Genomic DNA, 21,388 nt, shown 5'->3' on the forward strand with positions numbered 1-21,388 from the left:
CTTGGTCTCTGTGGGGCAAGGACAGCCTGAATGATTAGCTTCTTAGTATTTTCATGATTGAGTTGGCATTGTTTTAACTGGAATTTGTCTGGACCTCTGTTGTGACCCTTTCTGTGGCCCTCCTACCCAGCTAGGTTTGCGGTCCCCCCCAGGTCAAACTCTCATTAGCATTTTCTAAACGACAGTCAGTTACACACCACCTTCTAGATTTTGCTGCATTCATGGACGTCTCATATTATTAAATACTGGTCTTCAGAGTGGCTTACTCATTTCTAATAAAACATTTGTGAAATCAACCTGATTGTTGGTTATATTTTACAACATAAGTAGAACTCAGATATACATATTTAAAACAAACAAACAAACAAACAAACAAACCTCTCCTTCTGACGTACTAGGCACTCTGGGAATCACAGTTACATAATTATGAGGTTGCCAATCGCCACTAATTTTCATACGATTACCTCTAGACTAGGCTATGCTTTTTTTTTTTTTTAAGCTTTTATTTATTGAGAACGAGAGAGAGAGAGAAAGAGAGAGAGAGAGCACGCATGTGTGCAAGCAGGGGGAGGACCAGAAGGAGAGGGACAAGCAGACTCCCCACTGAGTGTGGAGCCAGATGGATGCAGGGCTCGATCCCATGATCCTGAAATCATGACCTGAGCCAAAATCAAGAGTCGGACACTGAATCGACTGAGCCACCCAGCCTCCCTGGCCCCTGCAACAAGCCTAGGTCCTGAACGCACGCAGCATACAAGCAAGCAAACAAGCAGTAAATATGCATGTATCCATCACTAGCCAAATTCTTGTTTTCTGAAATCTGAAGCTGAAGAGACGGAGGTAAACATGTGGATAAATTTCTTGCTATCAAACCTCCTGTCACTTGCCATCTGGAACTCAGGAACCAAATAGATTTGAACAAATCATAACCCTTTGTACTCCACCTTGCTACATGGACTTGGCCTAAAATGCATTACTTCCTTTTTCATGTTTAAAATTCACACAACTCTGGGACACCTGGGTGGCTCAGTTGGTTAGGCGGCTGCCTTCGGCTCAGGTCATGATCCCCGCATCCTGGGATCGAGTCCCACATCGGGCTCCTTGCTTGGCAGGGAGCCTGTTTCTCCCTCTGCCTCTGCTGCCACTCTGCCTGCCTGTGCTCTCTCTCTCTCTCTGGCAAATAAATAAATAAAATCTTTTAAAAAAATAAAATAAAAAAATAAAATTCACACAACTCTCAGTTCTTCTCCACTCAATAGAAGCTTCACCTTTTTTTAAAAATTAGATTTATTTATTTTAGAGCGAGAGAGGGGGAGAGAGAGGGAGTGAGCATGAGCAGAAGTGGGGCAGAGGGAGAGGGAGAGAAATCCTCAAGCAGACTCTCCCCCACTCCCTGCCCCCAAGCATGGACCCTGAGGGCTCAATCCCAGGACCCTGAGATCTTGACCTGAGCCTAATCAAGAGTCAGCCTCTCAACCTACTGAGCCATCCAGGTGCTCCAGAAGCTTCATCTTTTTATGCGGTGCTGGCCACATCCTTGTCACGATGGTAAAAGTTAGATTAAGGGGATTTGCCTGTATCGGGTGCCTTGTCACCAGCCTATTTCCAAAGTGGCCATTGTGGCCATTAGTGATTCCCTTCCTTGACCTTGATAACATGGGCTACATGTTAGTAAGTGATTCTACCCTTAGCAGGTGCAAGGCAACAACAGGGCTGAGAATGGGAACCTGACAGCAGGAATTCCATCCCCATTTTCCAGAAGCAAGATCCCACCAACATCCAATGGGCTGATGTGCTAAATACCTCATAGAGGCCACTGCTATCTTTACCATCTTACGCAAGGCAGGTGCTCACTTGAAAGGTGAAGACAAAGGATTATCATCCTGAACCCCTGTGTTGATGTCACAATGCTCAGAAAGTGAGATAACTGTGAAAAGGACAACTGCTTGAAAACTGTCAGCAATACCATCTACAGACCTAGTGCTCGGCCCTCCTGGCCAAGGTTATCCATGACGACCTTGGCAATGTAGAGGAGCCTAAGGCCATGGTCCACGCTATCACTGCTCATGGATCGTGATGGTTCTGTGATGATCATGGGTGAGGATCATAATGGCCCTTCTGGCATGCTGTCATGTAATGTCCATGATCATTACTCCTGAATCCCTAGTCCTGCCAAGGCTGTGTGCAATGTCATTGCCAAGCTGAATGGGAAGCTCACTGGCTTGGCCTCAGTACTGTTACCATTTCTAATATTAGCTTCCAGAATGAGCTATCATCTCCCTCCAGAGCTCTTGTGTTTATCAATAGCAAGCCAGAGCTTTTCAGCGCAGAGCATTAATAATAAGCTGCTGCTGCCTTTCCCTAAATCCCTACTTGCTTGTATATCCATCAGCTTGGGAGCCATTTAGAGGTTATAAATCAACATTGCTAACAGCAGCCTATATATGATAAAGCAAATATAAGATATGCTCCAGCAAAAAGTCAGGAAAGCACTGTTTTCTATCTTCAAAGGACTCCGGGAAGTCATTCTCTTATTTTTCTCCAGAGATATAATGAGAAGGGGAGACCAGTAGGTAAATTTAAATTATGAATTTTTGAAAAATTTTAAAAGATATTATGTATTTGACAGAGACACAGTGAGAGAGGGAACACAAGCAAGTGGGAGAGGGAGAAGCAGGCCTCCCGCCCAGCAGGAAGCCTGATGCGGGGCTCGATCCCAAGACCTTGGGACCATGACCCGAGCTGAAGGCAGATGGCTAACAACTGAGCCACTCAGGTGCCCCAAATTATGAATTTTTTATCTCAAAGTTTTCCCAAAACATTTTCACGTACTACCCTAATTCCTGGTGATTTTTAAAAACTTAATTGAGCAAATCTCCTACCTCACCTCGGCTAGTTTCTCTGTTTTGTTCATCTTTTACAAATGTTCCCACAATTCTATCAGTCGTGTTCTAGAAGTGGGGCTAGCAAATGGGAAAATTTATGAGAGTGACACAAGGAATGTCTTCCCAGAACCTTCTTCAAGCTCAGGCCAGGCTAGGGACACCCACTAACTTCTGCTTCACCATAAAGCATCTGTCTTAAAAATTGCTGGTCATAAAAACAAATGTTCTTACATGTCCCTTTCAACTCCACCCAACCCCAAACATTTAATAAAACAAAAACAGCTGTGTAGACTAAAGCATTTGCCTTTCTATAATGTGTGTCAGAATTTTCTGAAGAAAAAAGAAATCAATTGGAAAAAGCGTAGGTACTGTTTAAATGGGATTCAGGCTCACTAGATCTTGAGATATCTTTAGCCTCAGAGGGAGTCTAGTCTTAAATTGGAGACACGAGAAAAAAATCTATGTTCTACGGCAGCATCTGTGGAGGAGGGAGTCTCTGGGTGTGGGGAAGTTGGGGTGGACATCATGCCGATTTTGACAGACACTGAGCCTAATTTTAGGCTAATGGTCTGATATTAGACCCCTAGTTTTCCAGGCTTTCCTCACACATTTAGTCAGAGTTCGGTCATTTCAAGTTGGCTTCCTGTAAAAGAGAGGGTCTTGAGGTTTTAGAACATTTGGAGCTAGAGGTTGCCTCGGTGGATTTGACAGCCTGAATGCCTATACAACTCAGAAAAGCTCTGAATGGTGGTCACACAAGAGAAATTTTAAAAAATAAAAAAATTAAAATAAAATAAGAAAGCTCTCTTTCTGGAAGGATTAAAGACTTCAAGGAGTCAAGCCTGCAGCCTCATCCATTCAAGTTCTGAGTGCAGTCAGCTGCGTCTCGTTGGCTTGCCTTTCCCAGGACCACTGAACTGTGCTGCACAGAAAGATACACGGTTAATGGCTCGGGCTCAGGGAACTCCTGCTGTAACCCGAAGGGATTACAACCCTCTTTAATCAGGAAAACAGTGTGCTAATGGCCCTTCTTGGAGGAAGTTCAAGGGTTAGGGGCCGTCTGCTTGCCCAGATCTGTTCCCTCCACATATGTCCAAATCTTCCTCAGCAAGGAATTTAACATCGAGCTAACTGGGGTGAGAACAGTGGGTGACAGTCCCCAGACCTTCAGGTCTGGGTGCTCTCTGTCTCTAAAGGCTGGTACCGCCAACTACATTTCCTCATACTCGAACAGCCACACCTTCGCGCGGAAGGCGCGCTTTCTTGATAAGGTGCCTTCTTGTGCTGCAGTCCCTGAGCAAACGAAATTACCAGTTAAAAGGCTGGAATAAAATGGAGAGCTAAGGAAATGCATAAGAATAAAAATTCAATATGCAAGCTAACAAAATTATGGAAGCCATAATCATAGGATGTAAGGAGGAAAATTCACTTAGGACAACGTGGATGATGTCAGTTTGGGGCGAGGGCAGCCTGGCTATGTATCTACTCAATGAATCAGGGAGAACAGTCAAATGGTCTCTTCTATTTTATTCTTTTACACAATGTTTATTTCCACTCTCAGGCTGACATCACTGGCTTAGCTATCAGCACCGGGCAAAGCCAATTTCATACTCTTATCCATGTATTTATTTGACACACAGAGAGAGATCACAAGTAGGCAGAGAGGCAGGCAGAGAGAGAAGCAGACTCCCTGCTGAGCAGAGAGCCCAATGTAGGGCTTGATCCCAGGACCCTGAGCTCATGACCTGAGCCGAAGGCAGAGACTTAACCCACTGAGCCACCCAGGCGCCCCTCATACTCATGTTTGAACAACTATCATTATTTCAAATGACTATGAACGTTAGGACCCACACAGTCAGGACTCTGCTGCTCCCCTCCCCCACTATCATAGCCCTGGGAACAGCAGCTTGCCATCCCACTTACCAAAGTATCTGGTCCTGGTCTAAGACTTAACCTTACTCCTGAGAAACATCTGAACCTTGGACAGCCTCTTCTAGAGAGGGGAGAGTACTTGAGCCCCCACCCGACATCCAGGTGGAGGTTTTCATGCCTCAGGCACGAAACCAGTCAGCCAGACACACTGGGTTAATTCCTCTCCAGTTGACATCTTTCTGCCAGCCAAATGGTTCAGACCGACTCTGAGCCAGCCTGACGTGGGAAGGTAACACTGTAAGTTTTCATGTCAGCCGCCGGTACCCTGATCCTTCAGGATCTCTGCCAAGAGACCTCTGGTTCTAGTGAGCTCTATGGAAGGGCTTGCTTGGTGTAAACATAACAATACCAACCCCCAAAACACAACTCCCACCCCCTAAAAACTGAGATGCCACTGCATCTGACAAGGGGTGGTAGATGTGGAAATAGGCTTGAGCCTGTCATCTCTGAAAATCAAGTTTCCTTTTCATTTCGGCTGCAAGAATGTTTTTCTTCCAAAAATCTGTTTTGTTTTTGTTTTTGCTGTTGTTGTTTTGTTTTTCCCCCTCATGTCCTGTCTTCCCTGCTTCCTCTGCCGCTCCAGAGGAAGGCTTCATTACAAGGCTTCTCCAGGCAGAGAAGAATTGGCCCTCCTCCCCTGGAGCTAGACGACTCCCCAGAAGCACAGATCTATGAGCAGGAAGGGACAGACTCCCAGAGGGTCCCCAGCCTGACGCCTGCTCTCTGCAGGAGGCAAAGGAGGGAGTCTGGAGGAGGACGGGCATGAGGGACACAGGCTCCACTGATTTTCCAGTTGGCCAGCGAGTGATTAACTCTATTAGGGGGGGCTGGGGATCACACAGTCAGCAACCCCCAAATGGGACTGCAACCAGCGCTATAACCTCCCGGTGACCCTTTGTAATGGGAGAGGCTTGAGAGCTGGTGTCTGCTTTCTGGGCCAGCAGGCACATCCATGTTCTTCTGGCTGAACCCTTGTCCCTCACTTGCACCAGCCACGGGAAGGCCACAGTCCACGCAGTCGTGGGCAACACAAGCCTTTGTGCAAAGTTCCACAAAACATCTTAGAGATTTGAATCACAGCCCAAGTTTGCTTCGAAGATGGAAAAGACCCCCTGGAAGGTGGCTTGGAGCTTTTAAAAAATCTCCCCATCTTCTAGCTTCTTCTTCGGGTCTTGCTTGCCAGGTCGTTCAGACTTCTTGAGAACCGCGGTTTCCAAATGAATTCCAAATGAATACAGACATTGTGGATATAGAAAGACCACTGCTGGGGCACCTGGGTGGCTCAGAGGATTTAAGCCTCTGCCTTTGGCTTGGGTCATGATCCCAGGGTCCTGGGATAGAGCCCCACATCGGGCTCTCTGCTCAGCAGGGAGCCTGCTTCCTCCTCTCTCTCTCTCTCTGCCTGCCTTTCTGCCTACTTGTGATCTCTGTCTGTCAAATAAATAAAATCTTAAAAAAAAAAAAAAGAAAGAAAGAAAGACTGCTGCTAAGTGTGAAACATTCCAGATTTGCCACAATTTGCACGTGAGCTCTAAGTAACTACGTGTCAAGTCAGCCCTGTGCCCCAATGCTACCATCTGGGAAAGACCTTCCCTGACCCCCTTCCCTAACACGGCTACCTCTCCCCACACCTTTTTATGTTTCTTCATAGAATTTTACCCTGCCTCGATTTAGACTATGTATTTTTACTTTCTTGGTCCCATCCTCACCCTGAGCAATGCCCCGCCTTACTCGAGACATGGAGTCTGGAATAGTGCCTGGGTCAGCGGGGGATCCTTGCCCTTTCCACCTGTCTCAACCTGGAAATCTCTGCCTCAGCCTCCCACCTGGCTGGCTCCCCCCCATCCTTCAAGCCTTGGGTTAAGTGAAACAGCACAAAGCGGGTTTTTTTGTTTTTTGTTTTTAGATTTTATTTATTTGACAGAGATCACAGGTAGGCAGAAAGGCAGCCAGAGAGAGAGGAAGGGAAGCAGGCTCCCAGCTGAGCAGAGAGCCCAATGTGGGGCTCCATCCCAGAACCCTGGGATCATGACCTAAGCTGAAGGCAGAGGCTTTAACCCACTGAATCACCCAGGTTCCCCCAAAGGGCTCTTTCTTGATCTTTCAAGTAGGTCTCTGCTCTCCCCCTAGTTGTGGCCCAAATGATAATCAGACCATCTCGACTGTATCAATTTCCTTATTTCTATTTTGCCTCTATGGTAATCCCAGGAGGGCATCTGTCTTGTTTGCTGCTCATTCCCCAGCACTTAGGTTAGTGTCGTCAGATATTGGTTAAAGAAATAAATGAGTGACTAAGATTCGAGTTGTTGCCCAACAAAGACAGGGTAAGAAAGTGACCCTCTTTTTAAAAAGCAAATGAAGTCTGGTTTCTGATTTGACTATTTATGAGGTCAGAAACAAATAAGAATTATTCATCTCATACTGAAAACACCTTGATGGAACCTCGACCAAATGTGGGTCCTGACTTTCCAGCAGGGACACTGGAGAACTATTCCAGACGGTGCGGAGGAATTCCACTCGGAAAGCTCTCCAGGGCACTACCCCAGGGTTTTGTAGATTTTGAGAGTACCTTAAGTACACTGAACTGTTCGATACTTCTTTGCAGGTCTGTCCCCAAGAGGGGACAACTCTTAAGTCATCTTTGTAGAAACAGCCTTTATTTATTTTACCCAATTATTTGAGTAGCTACTATGTGGTAGCTTTGAGGGACAATAAGGAGCCATCTAGGAGGGAATGCACATACAAGATCCAGGTGACTTTTCTAAAGATGAAGCCGGTGCTGAGTCTTGCAGCAAACAGGGGCTGGGGACATCATGAGAGACAGTGGCAGTTCTGGGAAGGAAGCATAAAGCAGAGCAGGGTATGCCTAAAATGCATACCCTGAGATGGGAGTGTGGGTCATCACCAGGATTTCTGCAATTCCAGAGAACGGATAGGAAGAAGGACTAAAGGTAGAGATTTAGGCAGGAATCTTGTAAAAGGCCTTACAGGTAGTTTTAAGGTGTTTGGACATTAATGTGTTTTAAAGAGTGGTGTGTAGTCAGATTTGCATGAGAGGTCACACTACATGCTGTGGGTGTGGGGGGGAGGGGGACATTTAAATCGCTGGAAGGAGATTCATTAGAAAGTTAATGCAATGGCGCTAAATAAAGATGATGCAGGCTTGCACTGAAGGCATATTTCCAGAAATGTGGGAAATATAAAATTACAAGGACACAGTATAGAACAAAAATCTCTACTAAATGAATAAGTGCACTGCTCATGGTTCCCTGGAGAATGGCTCTGCTCACTGCTTCAGGAAGCAGATCAATCTGAGACGTGAGGACCCAGTGGACATGAACAGTTTTAAGGCGGCTTGTGTTTATTTTATAGCTTTTCTGTTTCACAGCTCCCTGTGTGAAGGGAGATCATTCGGATGTTTTGATTTAAAAGTCCTACTCTTTGGATCTACCAAGAAGCTCATGAAAAAATAAAAGTCAACAAGTCGAGCATATCCGTAAGTAATTTAGGATTGTAGCTTGTAGCCAGTGCTCTAGGACAGAACTGAGAATCTACGTACAATGCTATGTAACACCTTCTTTGATACTGTGTAACTTGTAGGCTCACCTACTGAGGTGAACAAAAAATTGTAGGATTGATTACTCCAGATCTGATCCTACATCTCATGAGATCAAGGTCCCTGAATTAACCAGCATGTTGAGTAAAACACACATTTGATAAAGCTGAATCAACAGCGCACATGACCTAATAGAATTAGTTTTTCCACATATTATTTGAAAGTGATACAGCACTCTTTAAAAATCCATGATCTCTGTGAACTATTTATTCACTTAGAAAACAGTAATAAAACAAGTTAATAGACTGTCTGCACCCCATGGAGAAGGGGGTATTAGAGAGCAGGTTCTCAACGGTTCTCATGAATGCTGCGAAAGCCAGCCCTAAAATAAAGGGGGAAAACATACAGAAATAATGCAATGTTTGGTTGTGGAAGATGCTTTTGTAGTTACATTTGAATATACAGTTGGTCCCTGAAACAGCATAGGGGTTAGAGGCACATGGGGAAATGTGGAAAATCAGCGTGTAACTTAAAAACGCATTTTCTTTTTATTTTAAGTAAACTTGATACCACACGTAGGGCTCAAAGTCACAACCCCGAGGATCTCTAGGGTCCCGTTTTCTACTGACGGAGCCAGCCAGGCACCCCTCGAATGTCATTACTAATAGCTTGTTGTTGACTACAAGCCTTACAGATAATAAAAACAGCTAGATAACACATTTTTTTTGTATGTTCTACGTGTTATGTATGGTATCCTTACAATAAGTGAGCTAGAGAAAATGTTATTAGGAAAATTGTAAGAAAAATGCATTCACCTTTATAGCGGTAGGCTGCAGTTACTGAAAAAATCTGAGTGTACTGGACCTGCAAAGCTTAAACCCATGCTGTTCAAGGGTCAACTGCCTCTCTTATAATCTAATCAATCCTAGCTAATGCTTGTGATTGGACACTATAAAAATAAAGTTAGGAACCTATTTCCTGTTCAAGCAGCAATCTTTAGATCTCTATCTGGTTTCCACCACTAGTCCAAGTGAGGCTAAATACCAGCCTGAACAAGAGGGCCCCGTTTCCTCATTTAGTTATTTGCATGTTGCCTTAGTTAGAGGAGAAATTCAAATGCCTTCCTGAAAGTTTTTCTGCAACACAAAACACTGTATGTGGCATAAGGGCAACAAACACAAACTAAAATTTGCCACAAAATAGTATTTGGAAGAAAACGGTAGTGCCGCCCCACACAGGTATTTATTCTAAATACCTTGGAATACCTTGGAATTCTCCAAGCTTCTTCATTGCCTCCATCAAACAAACAAAAAAGTCCTAAATGTGGATTCAGGTAAGGAGAGATTTATTGGAAAGGATTCTTGCAAGAAATGGAGGGGAACTATGGCAATCAGGCAACCTCTTTGACTGGGAGATCTATGAGCATTCAAAGATTAGTCAGAGAAGGGCTTTCCTTTACTAGGAAGGAATGAAGACGTTCCCCGGGCATGGAGAGGTAGACAGGACAGTAGATCAGAGCATATGGACCCTGAGCTCAATTTATTCTCAGGGGGGCCCTTCAGGAGGGGCTATGTGCTGTATGGGGCAAAGGTGGGTCAAAGTTCAGGGGTGTGGGCAGGGAGAGAAGTTCCAAGTTTGGCCAAGTCACTTATTGTCCAGACTGGTCAGGGGAGACAGGGTTCAGATCATTGACAAGGCAAAAAATGGGAGTTGAAGGGTTGAGTCTGGCCTTGTCACAGGTCGATAAGGGGGAAATCTGAGTTTTGTTGAAGTCACCTGGGGAAGGGTGGGTCCTTGTAGTGAGTCATTTCCTGGAACACAAAAGAGGGGAGGATTGTCTTCCGGGTTTCAGGTAAAATTCAACAGATATGCTCTTGGCTTAAAAAGAAAAGAAAGGGAAGAAGATATTGAGAACTTTACCTAAATGGGTTTTGCTTTGTAGGAGAAAGTGTAGGTTTAAAAGAATTTTGGTGAAAGTACTTTGAGATCAGCTCTGAGGTTGCAAACCCATTTAAGGCTCTCAAACCATCACCTTAGATTAAGAACAAGCTGAAGAAAACTGCCAGGAACTTTCAGAGAAGCTGACTTGCAAAGTGAAACCAGGACTTGGGTCACTGGGTGAAAAGGTACAAGGTTTCCTTCAGAAGAAACCAAAAGATCCAGTCTTGACCGAAGGTTTAGAGGTCTTGAAATCCTGCTCTTTTTATCCCATATATGTGGTAGTGACTCATTATATGATTGTTTTTCTTTGAACTTTCCTAAGAGATGCCTTCGCCCATCCATGAACATTCTCTCTACCACCCACAGGCTAACCCACTGGGCCCATTCCAAAGACTCTTCATTTCCTCCAAAACACCCTTTATTTTAGGCTGGACACCAGTATGAGGACATGGGAAGGTGGCCGGATTGGGCAGGATTATCAATATCACATCCTTCATTTCATCATATGTAAATGTAGGTATTAAGTATCTTATCAAAATGATGTTAGATTGAGATAAAAATATGTTTGGGGTGGGGGGAAAGGAACATATTTGGAAGTGTTATGCCATCTGTGGGCTTGTAGGCTTCTTTTTTTTTTTAAACATTATTTTTAGAAACAATGACTGACTCATGGAACTTCTATTCCATGTGTGGAACCTATCAACATGCTTCCAACATCATATTGTAGATAAAGAAATGCAACAGTTCCTATTTCTACAGCATTTGCTTGTGTCCCGTGGTTTCACACAGCAGGCATGAGATCAAATTACACTCCGGCACCATCTCATCATCTTAAGAGAAAAGCACATTTTAATCTGCTTTTACTCACCCAGGGGTCCACCTGGACATAGCTGAGGACCAAAGCATTGGTAGCAATGACTAATGCGTTAAGTTTATGGTCACAAGATCCCCAAACAAAAAACTACAGGTAGACACTCAAGCCTGATGTCTCTCCAAGAACCCAAGAGGCAGATGTTTTAGGAGACGCCTTGCTTGTCTTCCCACTTGTCTCAATGTCTGGTGTGTAAATGCACATACTCCCAGCGTTTCAGGTTGCAAAGGGTGAAAAATGGCCAGGGGACCACAACAGAGAATTTATCCTGGGGTTTTGCTTTGGGTGCCTGTCCATTCACCTTGGCTTTTGTAGGGTAATCGCAATCACAGAAGCTGCTGTTCCATTTTTCAAGATTACTTTCTGAACCAGGATCCATCTCATGAATGGTGTTTAAGGTTTTGATCTTAAAGATGACCCCCTAAGAAGGCTCTAGGTAGTTTTATTTTATATTGTATCATAGGTTTTCTTTAAACTATATTCCTCATGAATGTATAAAATTACCCAAGATCAATGTTCATTAGAGAGCTAGGTAACCAATTAGCACACCTTCAACACTCTTGTAGGTAAAGGAGAGGTTTTTAAACATAGATGAGCACCTGGTTTTCTGAAACCCAGGTTCTTGACAGTTTCAATTATTTAATCCATTCAATGTTAATCATACCCTTTTAATTGCCCCCCCCCCCGGGGCAGGGGGAATAGTCAAACATTCTTTGTAGATTAAGCGAAATTTTTTTAAGCATAAAATTCAGTCTTACACATTTGAAAAGCTTTCTACAGTACAAATTTAGGTTTCTGAATTTCTGAATCCAGGCCCCAATAAGCAAAAGCCTCAAAGGAACATTTAGCGAGTTGGGAATGCTACCCAAGTGAACAGAACAAGTTTCTGGTTTTTTTGTTTTGTTTTGTTTTTGTTTTTAATGAATTCCAATGAAACAGTCACCTTGTGAGTTTTGTTGGCTAGAGAAAAATGGAGACTTTCAATCCACCCCTCTCCATCCCCTACCCCCTGCCCCGGCCCCATGTCCCCTCTTTCTAGCTAAATGTTTTTTTCCAATTATGTAGTCAAACACTGGAAATTGCTCAACCTTGATCTGTTTCATGGCCCCTTCTTTACGAAGCCCTCTTGGGGTGTGGTCAGGCGGGGATGGGCTGACTTCCCACAGGCAGCCCCTATCCCACCCGGGTGGATTGTAGCGTTAGTATTACATGCAGATTCATTTTCTCCTTTGCCTGCACCTTCTATTATGGCCTCATAAAAGAAATCAGCTTTTATTTCTTTCACTGAGCCTTTATTGGTATAGCCGTGTTAGTTTAAAAGGAAGCCTGCTTACGGCTGCTCACAGCTTGTTAATTTCCAAGTTAAGAGTTTCTGGAAAAACCTTCAGAACGTCATTTCCCATCCTCTAGAGTCAAACTGCTCTGTGTTTGAAAAACATTTTCAAGTTGAACAAAACATTTTTTCCCCTCTGATTTCAGTGCCTGTGAATGCCAGAAGAAATTTAATTTTGAAAGAACAAAAACCAACATCTTTTTCTAGTTAAATCTGCGCATATGCCATACAATGAATTCATACGTGCCACAGTGCGCACGCGCACACAGAAGCTCAGAGCTAGATTTGCGCGCTTGATGTCTGCCATTGCCATTGTGCCCAAACCAGGAGGAGTCTTGAACCTTCAGTGAGTCTCTCTGTCCCTCCTCGGCCTGAAGGCCAAATGGTTCCTAGGGACTCAGACTTGGAGTGGCTCCACTAAGGACCCTTTTCATAGGGAACCACTATAGCTCTTCATGTGCAACCCCAGAAAAACCAGTAGGAGCTAACCCAGTCAAGGTGTAGGGGGCGTCTCTCCAGGGAAATATTATGGGGCCAGATGCATTATCAAAGTCAGATCTTAGGATTAAAGACTGTTTTCTGGAAAGACCATCCGCATCAATATTTTTTATAATTGCAAAACTCTCAAAATAAGAGGAGCCCTGTGGTTATTTTGTTCAAGTCCATATTTCATAGATGGTCAGACAGGCCCAGAAAGGTCATTTGAGGAGCTACTAGTAAACTTTGGACTACCATAGGTTGCATACCTCGAACAGGCTGCAAGCTAGGAGCCCCTCTCAGCTTGCCGAAACCCACGCTGTGTTAAATAGGGAGCAATTTTCACTTGGATTAGAATTCAAGTCTCCTACCTCTTAGGGCAAACAAACCATCCTCTCATTCAATTATTCCTTTTAAGCTGAAAGATTCCTGAGTCATCCCGACCGGTTCCCTCTTTCTTCTGTATTCATGCGTGAATGTTGAGCCCTTTTTAATGTTCTAAGCAGTACACAAACCCTATACTGTGGTCAAATATTGTGTGGCTGGGGCGGCAAAGAGATGGAAGGGGTGAACTGGCCTCCAATCAATAAAGGAGGTAGAATTTAGGAAACTTTTTCTTATTTTCTACCTTTTTGTATTAACGGAGTTTGCTATTTATAAAATGAAAAAAATAAAATTGAGCATGTTAAATACATAAAAAAGTGGAGGTACACTGAATGTATTTAAGGGAAAAGGCTAGTGCAGATGGCAGTGGCTCGTGGCCAGGATTCTGGGATCAGAGAGTCATGGGTTCAAACCCAGTCTCTGCCCTCACTGCTTCTTTGCCTTTAGAAGGAGAATAACAGCAGTGCCTCTAGTGTGCTCAGTAATGTCTGTAAGTCCATTGTCTGCATCTAGCAGAGTTGGTACTTGATAAATGATGGCTGTCACCACGCTGAGCCATCATGGTCTTGAAAGCTGACATGGAGGCTGTGCTCCTGGGAGGAACACGTCGCTTACGCTTCTGAATTTTCGGCTGTCATGTATTCATAAGCACTCATACTGTGGCTCCTTGAAAAGTATATATTCTCTCCACCTCACAGGGGACAAGATAAGAACAAATGGGCTGCACCCAGAGGACAGACCCCCGAGGACAGTGCTGGGGTGGGGCTCCGATGCCAGCAGATGGACCGGAGTCAGAGCTGGGGCCTCTGGAGTCTGAGCAAGCCTCAGTCTCCCAGATTAATCTTCAGATGACCGAGGTCCGACTCCCACCAAGCAGGCCTAGTGCCTCCTGGCTGCTGTGTGTGCCTGCAGAAGCCACCAGAGCAAAAGGGCCTGACTGGGGCTGGTGGCAGCTGGGCCGCCCACTGGGGAGAGTCTCCCGTGCTGTCTGCCCTGGGGAGAAGAGGCTACAACTGCCTCCTCTGGGAAGCTCTGGTGCTGCGCAGGTGAAAGGGCAGGGAGGAGGAGAGAGGACAGCCAGCAGGTTAGTAAGACTGGGTTTGTCTAGCAGGTCTCAGGCTTCCAGAAAATTCTGGAGGCCTAACTAAAGCATGACCTTCCAGCTATAAACAGGTAGAGCACTTAACTACCAAAGGCCTCTCCTTCCCCTTCCCAGCAAAGGTGAAATTTCCCGACCCTCAAAAGCTCTGGGAGAGCTGCTGAGGAAAGTAAGACTCCTCATCCTCGCACTGAGGGGCCCATAGGCGCGGAATGCACCGCTGATGAAGGTGCCTGGAGACCACAAGCCTGGGAAACACAAGGCATGCAGGGCATGATGGTGACAAGAAAAAGGCTGGCCTTCCCCAGGAGGTTGTCTCCTCAGGCAAGGATAGCCCCCTGAGGGTCAAATCACCATCTCCTCGTGGGATAAAGGGCCACTCTTATATTCGCTCCTCCTTTTCCACGTGACTGCTCTGCACGCTAGGGCAAGGACGTGGAGAGTGGGCCCAGGTATGACAAGCCCATGGGGTGGGCAGGCAACAGACCTCAGGCTTCCAGCCCTGAAACAAAGCTACCAAAGCCCTTCTCCACCCTCCTGGGCTCCAGGCCTTCTGGAAAAGTGGAGCAGATCTGGGGCACATGGTCTGACCAGCGGGTTATTCACAGGGACCCCTGCACAGAGAAGTGAGGGGTGAATGTCTGGGAAATCTGTGACAGGGCTGTTGTACCCCACAGGGCACTTGTAAAGGAGACATTCTAACCTCACAGGCCCAGAGTGTTTCCCGAAGAATTGCATTTCGTGGGTGGGTGGGGAATGAGCCAAGTGCAGCCACAGTTCAAGCAAGAGGAGAAGGACCTGGAGTCTGGAGCTAGAACCAGGGGTGAGCCCTCCCTGTGTTACTCACTGGTTCTGTCCCTTGGGTTAAGTCACTTAATCCTTTGGGTTTCGGTTTTCTCATCTGCAAAGTGGGGTTCATAGATATAAAAGGTCTGGCGTGGAGAGGAGGGTCTGTAAGCAGACCCTAAGCAGACCCATTTCAAGAATACAGCTTTGTAAATGGAATTGATTGGTAGGAAAAAAAAATGAGTTTTGTTCAGATTTAATTTGAAAATTTTATCAGAAAGACTGCCCCCACCACCACCCATGGCCTGTGGATTAGGTGACAGGGAGGGAATCTGGGACACAAGTCCCATCCAGGAGGGTACTTTGTAAAGCCCTGCAGGGACTGTCTCACAGGCAGAGGGGCGCAGCAGCTCCCGACCCCCTTCCCGGGGCCACTCCAGTGAATTCGGAGAGTCCCAAATGCCTTTTGCTCCTCCCTGCCTGACTGTTTCTCAGTTTCTGCTCTGGACAGGACTTGGCGAATACTATTTGGGTTTTTTTTTTTTTTTGGTTTGTTTGTTTATTTTTTATATAAGACTTGAAATGCTTCCAGGAAACCAAAGGGAGCCGATAAGGACTAACCGCACACAAAACTCTATGAAATATTTAGTGTTTCGCATTATTTTAGGAGCTCCATAAAGCTTGCCATTTGCAACAATGTGGATGGAACTAGAAGGTGTTATGCTAAGCGAAATAAGTCAATCAGAGAAAGACAATTATATGATCTCACTGATATGAGGAATTTGAGAAACAAGACAGAGGATCATAGGGGAAGGGAGGGAAAAATGAAACAGGATGAAACTAGAAAGGGAGACAAACCGTAAGAGACTCTTAATCTCAGGAAACTGAGGGTTGTTGGGGGGTTGCGGGGGAGGGATGGGGTGGCTGGGTGATGGACACTGGGAAGGGTATGTGCTATGGTGAGTGCCATGAATTGTGTAAAACTAATGAATCACAGACCTGTGCCCCTGAAACAAATCATACATTATATGTTAATTTAAAAGAAAAAAAAAAAAAAAGCAGCGGCTCCATAAAGGCATCCTACCTCCAGGCCCCTGGGGTTTCTAACAAACAACTTCATACCTAACTAAGCTCTAAAGCCATCACATACCCACAAGATAAATTAAGTGGCACATTTAGAAGGGGATACTTGGAAAGGGGGGCCACTATCTGGAAGGATTACAATTCTGCTCAATCAAAACAGAACCAAACTGAATCCAGTACTGCAGTCTTAAGGGGCAGGAAACAGGGACAGTATTGGAGGGCAGGGTGGCAGGAGGAGTAGGGAAGAATGTGGGCACATTTTCCAGGCATCATATGGGGGGGTCATTTCTCCAGTAATGAGAATGACCCACGATCCAAAGAGAGACCCAAACTATCTGTTCACCAGTTTTAAGCTTTTCTTTTTTTTGAACCCAGACTAAAACCAAACTATTTCCTTACTGCGTTTCAAAACCAAACCAATAGAGTTTGCAAAAGAAACCCCCTAGAGCCATTTACTTAATATTTAACTAAAACTAAATTAAGAGATGCTACTTCAGAGAAACTGGGCAGCATCTCTGCCGCCTAATTCTGCTTCATTCAATGCAAGTTAGCGTGGGTTACAATCTGGCCAGTGTTGAATACTTTTCAAGACTCATTAATCTCAGGCAAGAACCAATTTAACGAGCAGGGCAATCTTTTGAAGTGAACGGTGGTAGTGGTTTAAACAGAGGATTAGGAGTTAATCACATTTAAAGTCATCTCTGGGCACTTAAAGTGACCCTGGACGAGGGGAATGAATTACAGGGACTGGGCGGCCGTTCCCCTCTTCTTCCTTACTCCCCTGTGGGACAGCCAGATGGCAGCCTGCCCACGTCCAGAGACAGGGCTCCATTCTGCCCACTGCGACAGGTTATCACAAAGTTTGCCTCTTAACCAACTGATGGGTCAGCTTTATAAAATATTACTCTAGACTCCATGGCCATTAGACACTGTCTAGATCACGGGCACAGTTTAAGTGTAAATTTCAGGTCTTTGAACCACAGATATCAGCCAGCTAGTGTTCAGTAATCAGCATGTGAGCCACGTGAAATGCATCATTTCAAACTTCAGCTCTCCAGTGTGAATATGACTGAAAAGACTAGGAACAGAAGGGCCTGGCAAAAAGAAATCTGTTCAGATTCCTTTTATATTCACCAAGCAATTAAGCATTTTCCTTTAAAGTGTTCCTTCGATCCTGTTGAACACAAACAGCGGGCAGCCCAACAATTATTCGGCAATGGATTGGATATGGATGTCAACTGCACTAACACTGACGGGATTCACCGCAAAGAGACAAAATTAGTAAAGCCACATTAGCATTCGGTCTGCAAAAGAGAGGACATGGGTTTGGTTTTTGTTTTTTTAAATGTGATCTGGCCCAGCACTGGCTCTTTTGCTTCTTACTCCACACCATAGCTGAAGCTCTTCTAAGAGTCACACAGCAGACATACAAAGAGGACTCAGGACCGTGTTGTGTTGCAGGCCTCTGAGTATCGTCTAGCTGAGTCCTTCCATTTGAGAGCTAGGGGCGCTGCTGGCGGGAATCCTCACCCGCCTTGCACAGGTTTCACTGCAAGGATTATGGTTCAAGTCTTGATATTCTGACCTGGCCCATGGCTCTGTGCCTCAATTAACTGTCTATCCCCACCCCAAAAGAGCTGTTTGGACCAAGTTTGACTGGCACGAGATGGCTGAAATCATGAGACTTACTGAGCTGGGTCCGTTGGTCTTGAAAATCTAAAGGAAAGGACCATTGGGAGGTGACCAGCTGGCAACAGGAGGTGAAGCAGCAAGTACATGGGATCCCAGCTTCATTGAGCAGAGGACCACACTGTCCACAGGAGTCTGGCCCTGTGACATTCTGGCTCTCAGATTCCCTGGAATCTTACGCTAAGTCCCCCTTTTCCCGAGCAACTTTGAGTGGGTCTCTCTTTCTGGGAACCAAACAACACTACCTATAAACATCAGCCTGGTGTTCCTTTCATGGTATTACAGGACCAGATCCTTCTGACCAGACCTCAGAGCTGAGGATGGAAGTGGAAGGAGCCCCCCCGTCCTACCCCCCACATGCGGGCCTGGCTTCCAATCAGAGACGTCAGCAGAAGCCATGGATTCTTAGAAGAGAGATGAACTCTGCCTGAAAACATTCAGAAGCAGCCATCAGAAAAACTGTCAGAATAGTTTAGATAGGGTAATAATTTCTTAAAATAGTCATACTTAAGTAAGAATGATGGGGAACAGATCTTTTGATGTTAGAAAAAAATCTGCAAATTTTCTCATGTGCAAACGTGCTGTGTTTACAAATGAGAAGAATGTTTACAAGTAGAAAAAAAGGCAAGGAAAAACTCGAGACAAATTTTAACTTTACTGGAGTTCAGGCATCAGGAACCAGGTTTTCTAAGGGCCGGTCACTGGAGTAAGCTATTTATGGCCAGAGAAACTATTAGTCAGAAAGATTAGGTGCCTGAAATTAGGAATCCCAAATTCAAATGCCTGAAAGGGGCCAGTGTGGTCACAAAGGGTAATACAACAGGGAGTGGTGAGGTCTGTGCCCAAACTGAATACCCAGTAGAAAAGCACTGAAATTCAATTTTTGTAAAAGATTTATTTATTTTAGAGGGTGGTGGAGGGGCAGAGGGAGAGAGACAGAGAATCCTCAAACAGACTCCCCACTAAGCATGGAGCCCAGACATGGGCCTCAATCCCAGGACCCTGAGATCATGACCTGAGCCAAAATCAAGTCAGACACTTAACCAAAGGAACCGGTGTTGTTCAGGTTTAAAGGGCTTTAAGTCACTATTAATGACACCATAAATTTAAATATCATTTCTCAAAGTCTCAAACTTCTAAAAATCTTATTTGTAAAGATACATGGTCTCTGATCCATGGAAAAAAATCAATAGCTCAGTATCATTTTTATAACTGATGAAAAATCCATTTAAAAACTAAAGCCTCTCTTTAAACACACACACACACACACACTCAAAAGGCAGAATAACAATTCACAGAGGAGTTCATACAAATGGTTAATAAAAATCTGAAAAATGCTTTCATCTTCACTAAAACTATATGAAATGAAAATTAACTGAGATAACATTTTTTTCCCATTGGTGAAATTAGCAGTGATTTAAAAATAAGAATGCACAAAGTTTATGAGGAAATGTCAAAAGGGGTACTCACACACGATGGGGATGCTTGATACCAAACTATTTCTAGGAAAATAATTTAGCAACAGAGCTCAACGATTCTATGAACTCTGTGTGTCAGAAGAAGTTTTGCTCCCTTAGGAATAAACCAAATGTTTTCTAGTAGATGTAACTGAATCTCATTTTGGCTTGGTTAGGACGAAGTCAAAGACAAATTTGCGGCTCAACTTTGAATCAGTAAGCTACATTTCATTTCAGACTAGGCCTTTATCTCCTAATTTATCCATATTTCCCCTAATTTTGCTTTTCCCATTTTACTTCCATCTCATTTTGAATGCCAAGAGATATCTTAAAAGAGCAGTATAGAAATAAGTAACATAAGAGCAGACAAAAAGGAGCTTCCCAAGGATGAACTGTGGTATTGATATTTGCACTGCTATTTTACTAAATGGAGAATAACTTGACTTAGCAGAAAGTGAGATTTTGCCTCACGTTACAAAGCCGACCACCATGCAGATTCAATGAAATGGTCTCTCATCTTTTTGAGACACAGCAATATTGTTTTAAAGCCTTTATTTTTTGGTAGGGGTGCCACCACACCAAAGTGGAAGACAAGAGATGGGACAGTAACTCTGGATAGTGACTCTTCCTAAAGCACGGTCTGCCATGTATTTTCATGAGAATCTAGGTCAATTACCATTCACAGTCATCTCTGCTCCATGAAATCCAATGGTGGAATCCAATGCCAGGTTAAATACCCTGGTAAGTGACAGAAGAGGGAAATGATGACTTGACAGATGTCTTTTAGCTAACTAAAAAGGCTCGCTTGTCTAAATTTTCTGGGATGAAATACTCTGACTTGTCAAGAAAGTTACATAAAAGACACTTAAATAAAATACAGAGTTCATAAATGTCAGATGGGCAAACCTGAAACACAATTATAGCAAATATGCAATAGAAGGTAACTTTGGGGGGCACCTGGTTAGCTTAGCTGGTAGAACAAACAACTCTTGATCTTGGGGTTGTAAGTTTGAGCCCCAGGTTCTATGTGGAAATAACTTAAAAATAAATCTTAAAAACAAAAAACAAAAAACGAGGGTAACTTTGGGCAAGTGATTTTAATGCTTAAAGCCTTGGTTTTAACACCTCTTAAAAAAATTAAAAAAAAAAAAAAAGAGGAGAAGCTCTTCATATCATTTAGCTCTGTTCTAAGAACTGACAGCAGCAGCTGCCTCCAGCCCACGAGGCCCTGGATGCCAGGATCAAGTCCACTCAAGCCAATGTGATCACGGGTGAGTTATTCAGTCTTTCTAGATACCAGTTTCTGATCTGTAAAATGGGCTGACAAGCACCACCTCTCAGGATCACAGGCAGGGTTCAAGGAGGTAAAAATATGGAAGGCGTCGTCTCACGGAAGGCGTAAGTTGTAGAACGACGCTGATGCACTCAATGTAGGCTATGGCTCAGTATTATTTGAAGCATTACTCTCCTGATCTATAAAATGATGAAAATGATACTCACCCATTGTTATGAAATCAAATAAGATAAACAACACAGATGCCAGTAAAAGCAATAGAAGATGTACTGTGTGTGGGGGTGGGGGTGGGGGTATAGTCAGGATTGCGAGGAGGAAGTGCTCACTAGAACCATAAATTCTGCTAAGCTACCTCAGATGGTATGAGTCACCCCCGTGATAACAAGTAATTTTTTAATGCAATAACACCTGTTGGGATTCCATCCAAGGAAAACCGTGGAACGGACAGAAAATCTCACAAGAGGTTTAGCGCTCCTGAACACAGTTGCCTTTCCAAGCCTCTTGGACGAGAGAAGATGTTTAATGCTAGGAGGCTTCGCACTCTGCCCTGTGTCATTGGTGTGGCTGCATCCTCACTCCCTAAAGACCCATGTCCCTTCTG

General features: G+C 44.4%; 1 protein-coding gene across 2 annotated transcripts in view; it reads right to left on the reverse strand.

Annotated features, from left to right (window-relative positions):
* The window catches only part of SGPP2 (sphingosine-1-phosphate phosphatase 2), a 109,396-nt gene that overhangs the window by 41,861 nt on the left and 46,147 nt on the right, over positions 1 to 21,388 (reverse strand). Inside the window, exon 1 of one of the 2 annotated variants that reach the window (XM_082690425.1) lies at positions 1,804 to 1,870. The exons of the other annotated variant lie outside the window; for it this stretch is intronic. The gene's annotated coding sequence lies outside the window, so the exon portion shown is untranslated. Of the gene's footprint in view, positions 1 to 1,803; positions 1,871 to 21,388 lie in introns of those variants that run through there. 2 annotated transcript variants of the gene reach the window in all.

This window comes from Mustela nivalis (genome assembly GCF_964662115.1).
Source record: "Mustela nivalis genome assembly, chromosome: 11".
Lineage (NCBI taxonomy): Eukaryota > Metazoa > Chordata > Mammalia > Carnivora > Mustelidae > Mustela > Mustela nivalis.